Genomic DNA, 9,758 nt, shown 5'->3' with positions numbered 1-9,758 from the left:
ACTCATCAGACCGTTTGGAAAGTAGTCTGTTATCTTTGGGAGTGAGAAGGTTCCTGGCCACCACTGCAGCGGTCATATCATTCTTCATCACGGAATCCCCAACGGTAAGAGGACCAGTAGGGGAGACGAAGGATGGGCGCCATATGTTGTCTGGAGAAGGCGGGGCTGCCTCTTCAACAAGGTTCAAGTCAAAACGACGGTCGGAGGGGCCAGACATTTTCAAAGGTGTTGAAGAGAGAAAAGGTCGGACAAATCAAGATCTTAGAAGTGCAAGAATGGAGCTTCTACTGGTGGAGATTCAAGTGTGCTTTGGAACTTAATGCCAGCCCCTATAAAAAGCTGCACTCGACGAAGCTTCAGACATCGAAGAGGCGCCTGCTCAGAAATCGAAGAGGCGTTTGCTTTCTCAAAAGATGGGCTGCTTAGAGACCACGAGGGTTGATCGCATAAATCGAAGAGGTGTTTGCTTTCTCAAAAGTTGGGCTGCTCAAAGACCACGAAAGTCGATCTCAGAAATCGAAGAGGCGCTCGCTTTCTCAAAAGCTGGGCTCCTCAGAGACCACGAGGGTTGATCTCAGAAATCGAAGAGGCACCTACTTTTCCAGCCTTGTCAGCACCTGTCACACGCACACTCAGCTTTGCGGAAATTATGGGTATTCTGTCGAAGACTTCTGGGGAAGTAGAAAACACATGAATCTTACTGTCCAATCACCCACTTCCCACACGCAACAATAGCTCATGGGTACCACAGATAACTTTGCCAAAGTTCTCTGCCAAAGTTGAGCACGTGAAGCTTGCAGCTCCCACTACATCGCTCTGACCAAGAAGGGTAAAAGAATAGCAAAGAAACAGCACTAACAAAGTTTAGACCCATAAATTTTGAAGGTCTAGCTACCATATTATTACCCACAAGGGTAAAGGAACAGTACCACTGCTGGATAATTGGAAAGTCCCTGTGTGTCAACCTCTGTGCCTCGTGGCAAGGTAGACTAGCAAACATGCCCAACCTTTACTCACATTCGAGAAAACACTCCCAATAAGATTGCTTGCTCCAAAATCGAAGAGGCATCGTCCTCCGAATCTCGAGAGCCAGACTCCCAACATGACTACTTTCTCAAAAATCGAAGAGAGGGTAAAGGAACAGTACCATTGCTGGATAATTGGAAAGTCCCTGTGTGTCAACCTCTGTGCTTCGTGGCAAGGTAGACTAGCAAACATGCCCAACCTTTACTCACATTCGAGAAAACACTCCCAACAAGATTGCTTGCTCCAAAATCGAAGAGGCACCGCCCTCCGAATCTCGAGAGCCAGACTCCCAACATGATTACTTTCTAAAAAATCGAAGAGACACTGCTCCCTGAATCTCGAGAGCCAGACCCCCAGCATGATTGCTTTCTCAAAAATCGAAGAGGCATCGTTCTCCGAATCAATCGAAGAGGCGTTCGCTTTCTCAAAGCTGGGCTGCTCAGAGACCACGAGGGCCGATCTCAGAAATCGAAGAGGCACCTACTTTTCTAGCCTTGTCAGCACCTGTCACACGCACACTCAGCTTTGCGGAAATTATGGGCATTCTGTCGAAGACTTCTGGTGAAGTAGAAAGCACATGAATCTTACTGTTCAATCACCCACTTCCCACACGCAACAATAGCTCATGGGTACCACAGATAACTTTGCCAAAGTCTCTGCCAAAGTTGAGCACGTGAAGCTTGCAGCTCCCACTACATCGCTCTGACCAAGAAAGGTAAAAGAATAGCAAAGAAACAGCACTAACAAAGTTTAGACACATAAATTTTGAAGGTCTAGCTACCATATTATTACCCACAAGGGTAAAGGCACAGTACCACTGCTGGATAATTGGAAAGTCCTTGTGTGTCAACCTCCGTGCTTCATGGAAAGGTAGACTAGCAAACATGCCCAACCTTTACTCACATCCGAGAAAATACTCCCAACAAGATTGCTTACTCCAAAATCGAAGAGGCACCGCCCTCCGAATCTCGAGAGCCAGACTCCCAACATGATTACTTTCTCAAAAATCGAAGAGACACTGCTCCCCGAATCTCGAGAGCCAGACCCCCAGCATGATTGCTTTCTCAAAAATCGAAAAGCATCGTTCTCCGAATCTCGAGAGCCAGATACCACATACCACTTTTTCAAAGTGCTCTGACAGAGTTAAAACATGTGAAGCTGGCAGCCCCCACTACCGTGCTATGACCAAGCAGGGTAAAGGAATAACATTACTACTTGTTGTTAGGGAGACTCCTATATATGTCGACCTCCATCCCCAACGGACAGGCAGACCTGCAAAAATGCTCAACCCTTCCTCATATCTAAGAGGGCACTCCCAACGAAGCCTTTCGAAATATTCAGCTTTCTTTCCCCCTGATAATACCTCTGCAAACAAGCTATACTAGAGCAAGAATATCTCATATCATCAGGGTTAAAAGCAAGAGTATCCCATATCATGCTTTTTCCCTGTCTTTTCCTTTGGCCTTGTTTTTACCTGCAAGACAAGGAGAAAGAGAGCAATCAGTCAGCACTTGAAATCAAGCTCCCAGCCAGGAACTGACTGCCTGGAACCCCTTACCTGATTACTTACCTGGCATTGCTCTCGAGTACTCATCTTCAACAGCTTATGTTTCCAGGGAAGATACCGCATCTGCTTGAGGAACAGATAGGGCAAGTGCGAAGGATACAAGGAAGCATGTGGAGACAAGCGGAACAGCACACGTGCCGATACTTCCATTACTCTGTCAAAAGCAAAAGTATCCCATATCAGCAGGGTCGAACGTACTCTAGATTTGATGGACTTGTTTTGACCCTCAAATTCTTCAGTCGGCCTTATACTCTGGAGGAAACCAGAAAACCCTCCAGCTCAGTTCAAGAATAAGCATGTGGAAAGTTACTTCTTCAAAAACAAAAGTATCCCATATCATCTCTTCTCATTTTTCTTCTCTTTATCCTTCATGTTGCTGCAAGATGGGGAGAAGGTGAACAATCAGCCGGAGCTCTGATTGCTTACCTTGTCTGTCACCTCTTTCAGCAGATCCCCTAGCTCGGCGACTTGGGAGACTCCTACTACATGGTTTGTATCGCGCTTGACCAAGCCTGAAACTACAAGTAAGCTTCAAGTGAAATTGATACATTACCTTGTGCATCTCCACCAGTTAAAGATACCACCCCTGGATGGAGGAAGAGTACTTCTAGAGAAGCTGCCACATCTACCTATGAGACAGATAAGGCAAGTCAAGATGATACCACACTCCGATACTTAGAAGTTTCGTGATTACGAGATCATTCTCCCACAATATTTCCTAATGTCATTTGTACTCTAATGTCATTTGTACTAAATCATTCACTTGTACTCACTAAAGGAGAGCTTGAACCTATGTACTTGTGTAAACCCTTCACAATTAATGAGAACTCTTCTATTCCGTGGACGTAGCCAATCTGGGTGAACCACGTACATCTTGTGTTTGCTTTCCTATCTCTATCCATTTATATACTTATCCACACTAATGACTGGAGCAATCTAGCGAAGATCACAAAAAGCGACCGTTTTCGCTACCTAGGATCTATCTTGCAAGAGAACGGAGAATTAGATGGAGATCTCAACCATAGAATACGAGCTGGATGGATGAAGTGTAAGAGTGCATCCGGCGTGTTGTGTGACCGTCGTAGGCCACTGAAGCTCAAGGGAAAACTTTATAGGACGGCAATAAGGCCAGCGATGTTGTATGACACAGAATGTTGGGCGGTGAAACATCAACACGTACACAAAATGGGTGTAGCGGAGATGAGGATGCTTCGTGGGATGTGTGGGCACACGAGAAAGGATAAGATTGAGAATGAGGATATCCGAGGTAAAGTAGGAGTAGCCGAAATTAAAGGAAAGATGAGAGAAAATCGGTTCCGGTGTTTTGGACATGTGCAAAGAAGGCCGACTGACGCTCTGGTTCGAAGATGTGACTACGGGACAGAGGTTCAGGGCCGAAGGGGTAGAGGAAGACCTAGGAAAACTTTGGAAGAGACTCTAAGAAAAGGCTTAGAGTACTTGGATCTAACGGAGGACATGACACAAAACCGAGCGCAATGGCGTTCTAGGATTCATATAGCCGACCCCACTTAGTGGGAAAAGGCTTTGTTGTTGTTGTTGTATTATAACATTCAATTGCAGTGAAGAAAGTAAACGATGTTTCCAATAAAAAAAAAAAAAAAAACTAAGTATCTAATATTTAGTCCAACGGTTATATAATTTCTGGTTTGGGTGATTTTTACTAAAATGATTTTTTCAAAGAAAAGCTAAGAGATAGAAGGTTTTGACCTCGTTCCTAATTTTGATCCCTAAATTCTAGATATTAATCATTATTGTCTCTAAAATTTACCACCATCTATTAATCCACAAGGGGTTCGTGTGAAACTGTGAATAAAATTCTTCCAAATCTAAAAATCATGGTGGCTTTTGACTTGGGAATGCCAATTGTGCAGGGCCATGACAAATACTTGGGCTTGCCGATGACAACTTTCTGGGGCCATTAAGGGTGCGTTTGGTACGTGGGACGGGACGGGACGGAACGGGACGAGGCGTTCCGTCCCGCGTTTGGTGCGCCAAAAATGGGTGGAACGGGCTGTTCCACGGGACATATTTTGAGTGTTTTTGCGTTCCACCTCCCCCCTGGAACGGGTTTGTTCCACGTTTGTGGAACGCAATGTTTTACCATTTTAAGACAAATATACCCCATGTCTTTTTCAAAAATTACACCTTCGTTCCGTCCCGTCCCGTTCCGTTCCGTTCCGTCTGCGTACCAAACGCACCCTTAAAGACCGAGTTGGGAAGAAAATATGCGGGTGGAAAGAAAAGCTCTTCAGTTATTTTCGGATGTCCAAAGTATTGGTGCTCCAAATCAAAGAATGAGAAAGGAATACATTGGACTAAATGGGAGAATTTATGTCAGAGCAAGTACGAAGGTGGTTTGGGTTTTTGGGATTTCGAATGTTTCAATCAGGCGTCGCTCGCAAAGCAAGTATGTTTATCGTGCTGGCTACTATCCGACTAATACAATCCTCCAAGCGGGGTTGCGCGTTCGACCGTCTTTCATTTGGCTGTCTCTCGTATGGGGGAAGGATAATGGGATTGCCTCGTCCGTTTACAATTGGATTCCCAGACCAATGAGGTTCAAAATATGTTCACTACCTATTTTGCCGAGCTATTGTCAAGTTTTTTTTCTTTTTTTTTTATCTTCTTCTTGATTTTCAAGGTGCCAACAAGATTGACCAAGTGCGGGGCAATGGGGCTATGGAGGATCGGCGATGGCAGCATCCACCGGGCCCCCGGGGGCATATTCAAAGTCAATGTTGGAGCAATATCGTTGAAGGGATTGAATAGAGGTGTATGAGTTGTTATTATAAATGACGATGGGGCTTTGATGGTAGGTTGTGTGATACATCTATATGGTTATTTCGATGCTTTAACAACCAAATTGCTCGCGGCAAAGGAGGGTTTATTATTTGCATACGATGCGAGGTCCACTTCTATAATTTTGAAACTGGATTCCAAAACCACAGTGGATTTAATTGTTGTAATTGATTTTCATCTTGATAGGGATGATAATATATTGGAGGCGATTGATACCTTGAAGAAGAGGTTCTCTTATTTTTCATGTAAATGGAAACAGCGTGAAGGAAACATGGTGGATCATGAATTAGCAAAATTTGGCCTTCACAATGAAGGTTTTCATACTTGGATAGAGGAGGAGCCACTTTGGCTCATTCCTATTCTAGAAGTAGATTTGGCGAATGATAATTGAATGTAAGTGGGGAGCATCCTGGTGAAGTACTCTTTTTGTCCCTCTACACTGGAAATTTATAACGAGGCTTCCCTTACTCTCCCAATCTTCTTGTACTCTGTTATTTTTACAGAAATGAAAACTTAGTTTCAAATAAAAAAACCCATGCTATCTATGTTAAATATTTTATCAATTTATTGATGTAGCGCACAAGTAAACCTATATCTCCAATTACACATGGACACGTAAATTATACAGTTTAGCTTTCTATCAAATTTTGTTGTTCAGCTCTTCTTCTTCCTTCATTCTTCTTTGATGCATTTAATATGATATTATTTCAGTCAAAGAAACTTTTTGTAATTTGATTCAGGGGCACATAGTGCCAAATGCCAACATGACGTGCAAGGGCCACTTGTCAAAATATTGATTCCACTTAACAAATTTATGGTTGAAGACAAATGTGCAATGGTTCTCTACTATTTTTATGTGTCCCTTTATCCTTCCTAGTGGGATGGGATATCGCACGAGATGTAGACATTTCTGACCAAATCATACAACAAAAGATTTCCACAACAAAGTGACTCAGTATCCAAATTAAATATAAATCAAATCAGAATTCAAGAAGAAGATTCCATTATAATGGCCCCTGCTGGATTGTGGATGATTTTTTTATTGCTTTTACATGTAGCATGATTATATTTTGAATAATGTTAAGTAAATTAATTTTTAAATTAATTAAATAGACGATGTAATGTGTCAATAATAGAAAATAATTACGTTAATTAATACTAGCATATGGGCACACCCAAAATATGTGAGAAATTTTTTTTATATTTGTTTTTGAAATAGAACGAAAGAGGAAGAGATTGATAGACAATGTGGGAGTGAGAAATTTTTATTTTTTATTTATTTTAATTAGAGATATGTTAGGATTACATGTATGTGAGGCTTTGAAAAAAAATAGCAAAATTTGGTTGTGTGAAATTACATTTCTGCCCCATATTTCTTATTCATGTTCTGTTTTAATTAGAGGGTTAAACTGGTAATTTCATAGGTTTTGGTTGACAATGAGTGTTTTATTAATTAGTAGAGATTTGAGTAATAATCTAATTATCAACAATCACGTTATATGATTTACTAAACGATGTCTCAAAAAAAAAAAAAACTAAAATATCTAATATGTAGTCCAACGGTTATATAATTTCAAATTTGGGTGATTTTTACGAAAAATAATTTTTAAAAAAAAGACCTAAAAGTTAGAAGTTTTTGACAAAAAAAAAAAGGATAAATGGATGGATCGTTAAAATACAATGTGGAGTGAGCTCCATGAAGGTACTTGAGACATTTTTAACAGAAGCTCCCTATATTTATTAACATTGTATATTAACATTGATTTTTTATTGTGGGTGTAAGATCCCACATCGCCCACGGGAGTGATCCTTATATGTATATTCCCATCCCTACCTAGCATGAGGCATTTTGGGAGCTCACTGGCTTCGGGTTCCATTGAAACTCCGAAGTTAAGCGAGTAGCGCGTGAGAGCAATTCCATGATAGGTGATCCACTAGGAAGTTCTCATGTGAGTTCCGAGAAACAAAACCGTGAGGGCGTAGTCGGGGCCCAAAGCAGACAATATCGTGCTACGGTGGTGGAGCGAGCCTGGGAAGTGGTCCACCCCGGGCCGGGATATGACAAATGGTATCAGAGCTTAACCCTGGCCGTGGTGTGTCGACGAGGTCGTCCGGCCCTTTAAGGGGGGTGGATTGTAAGATCCCACATCGCCCAGGGGAGTGATCCTTATATGTATATTCTCATCCCTACCTAGCATGAGGCATTTTGGGAGCTCACTGACTTCGGGTTCCATCGAAACTTCGAACTTAAGCGAGTAGCGCGTGAGAGCAATCCCATGATGAGTGACCCACTAGGAAGTTCTCGTGTGAGTTCCTAGAAACAAAACCGTGAGGGCATAGTCGGGGCCTAAAGCGGACAATATCGTGCTACGGTGGTAAAGCGAGCCCGGGAAGTGGTCCACCCCTGGCCAGGATGTGATAGTGGGTGAATAATAATTGTGTGTAGTTGGGTTGAGTTGTGTGTGTTCGATGCTTCAAATTTTTTGTTAACATATGATTGGTTTTCATTGCAATGAAATGGTTATGATATCATTGTTTTATGAAATAGGAAGGGATTTTGTCAAGGAAGATTTTTGAAAGGGTAATGATAGGAGACCAAAATTTTAAACTAAATTTATAAATCAAATGATGTGTCACCAATAAAAAAACAAGTATATTAATCGACACTTAGTTAATAACCTAATCATCTATGATCACATCATTTGGTTTGAAATTTGATTTAGAAAATTTGATCTCCCTAACATTATCCTTTTTACAATTTGACCTTGTTCCTCATTTTGATCCCTAAATTCTAGAAATTAATCACTAATGTCTCTAAGCTTTACCACCATCCGTTAATTCATATTGTCTATGCTTGTTAAATATTTTATCAATTTATTGATATAACATACATGTAAGCTTGTATATCCCATTAAACGCCGACATGTAATTATAGAGTTAAGCTTTCTCTCAAAGTTTGTTCCTTAGTTATTCTTCTTATTGCAAGTGACTCCTTACAACAGTGGTGGAAAAATGTTCAGCTCTTGCATGACGATGTGGATTCAAACTCCATCGATGTCTAATCTAACATCTAATTTAATAAAATTTATTGTTTGACGAAAAAAATTTATTCTTCTTCTTGATGCATTTAATTTGGTATATTCAACCAAAGAAACTTTTTATAATTTCTTTCAGTGGCACATAGTACCAACTTGGCAAGCAGGGGGCCACTTGTCAGAATGTTGATTCCACTTGCCAGATGAGGATCCTCATCAGATTCTCCTTACGAGGATTTTAGGGATCTTCGTATCATATCCGTTCATCATATAATATGCAGCTAATTTTCGTTAGGTATTATTTTTGTTTAATTTAAAAAAAAAATTCTAAAAAACTTCTGATCGCACGATATATGATAAACAGATAATATTAAACTAAACATGGTAAATACCAAAAATATATATGATAATATTTGAGAATTTCTTATATATTCATTAATCTCCAAAGTGGAGTATATATAGGAGCTACAATTGGTATTACATATGTACTTCACCAATTGATAGGATTAAAAGCACACCACAAAGTAGCACACAAATGTCCTATTGATTTTCCTTATTAACACTAAGATTTGTCAATTGTAGCATATGAAAATAAGGGTCTTTCCCGCAGAAGATTGTTTTATCTAACTACCTAAAATGTCACAAAAACTGGGTTGCTGTCCCTACTGACCAGCCACCGAAAAATAATTATTAGACCGACTTATACTTATCTAAAGTCTACGAAATTTTATATGCCGATACTAGACACACAGAGCTACACTTACACAAATATTCGGGATTTTTGGAGTTGATTTGCTATTTAAATTAAATCCAAAAAAAAAGGATAGAAACATATATTAAGTAGTTCACAAATTAAGAAAAACGAGTTAGGGGTATTGCTATCCACCACCAAATAATCATGCAAACATGTTATGTTTCATTCAAATTTCTTTTATTTCCGGATGAAGATGCTCAAGTTGGCTCAATGTTAGAACTCAACCTACTGCTCTTTCTTACGTAGTATGTTAAGAGAATGGCGTTTTCAACTTAACTTAGTCCCTAGCATGCAATCTAGAATGGCATGTTCATAGATTTAACAAGTAGAAATCATTAAGAACGAAAAGAGTTTGAGTCATCACAAGGCATCGTAAGTACTGGCGTTGTCTTACTTAACCATGTTAATCACAATTAACAAGTACTACTCTAGAACATATGTAGGTCCTCATTCGACAAGGGCAGACACACACATATTCATAGCATTAGAATCCTATATATGCTTACTAAGTATGCATCCATAGAAAACAAATAAAGAATTCATCAATGAGACAAGT

The 9,758-nt window shown here is 40.3% G+C and overlaps 2 long non-coding RNA genes across 2 annotated transcripts; both read left to right on the top strand.

The window, feature by feature from the left end:
• The first annotated feature begins 4,314 nt into the window (after positions 1 to 4,314).
• Positions 4,315 to 4,916, top strand: LOC139194449 (uncharacterized). The gene is made up of 2 exons (XR_011579292.1): positions 4,315 to 4,538; positions 4,821 to 4,916. It is a non-coding gene; the product is annotated as an uncharacterized lncRNA (long non-coding RNA).
• Positions 4,917 to 4,956: 40 nt separating this feature from the next.
• LOC139194450 (uncharacterized) lies at positions 4,957 to 5,477 on the top strand. The gene is made up of 2 exons (XR_011579293.1): positions 4,957 to 5,171; positions 5,256 to 5,477. It is a non-coding gene; the product is annotated as an uncharacterized lncRNA (long non-coding RNA).
• Positions 5,478 to 9,758: the final 4,281 nt, after the last annotated feature.

Source organism: Malus domestica, chromosome 03, assembly GCF_042453785.1.
Source record: "Malus domestica chromosome 03, GDT2T_hap1".
NCBI classification, from domain to species: domain Eukaryota; kingdom Viridiplantae; phylum Streptophyta; class Magnoliopsida; order Rosales; family Rosaceae; genus Malus; species Malus domestica.
Note: the sequence above shows the minus strand (reverse complement) of the source record. Positions and strands in the feature narration are given on the sequence as shown.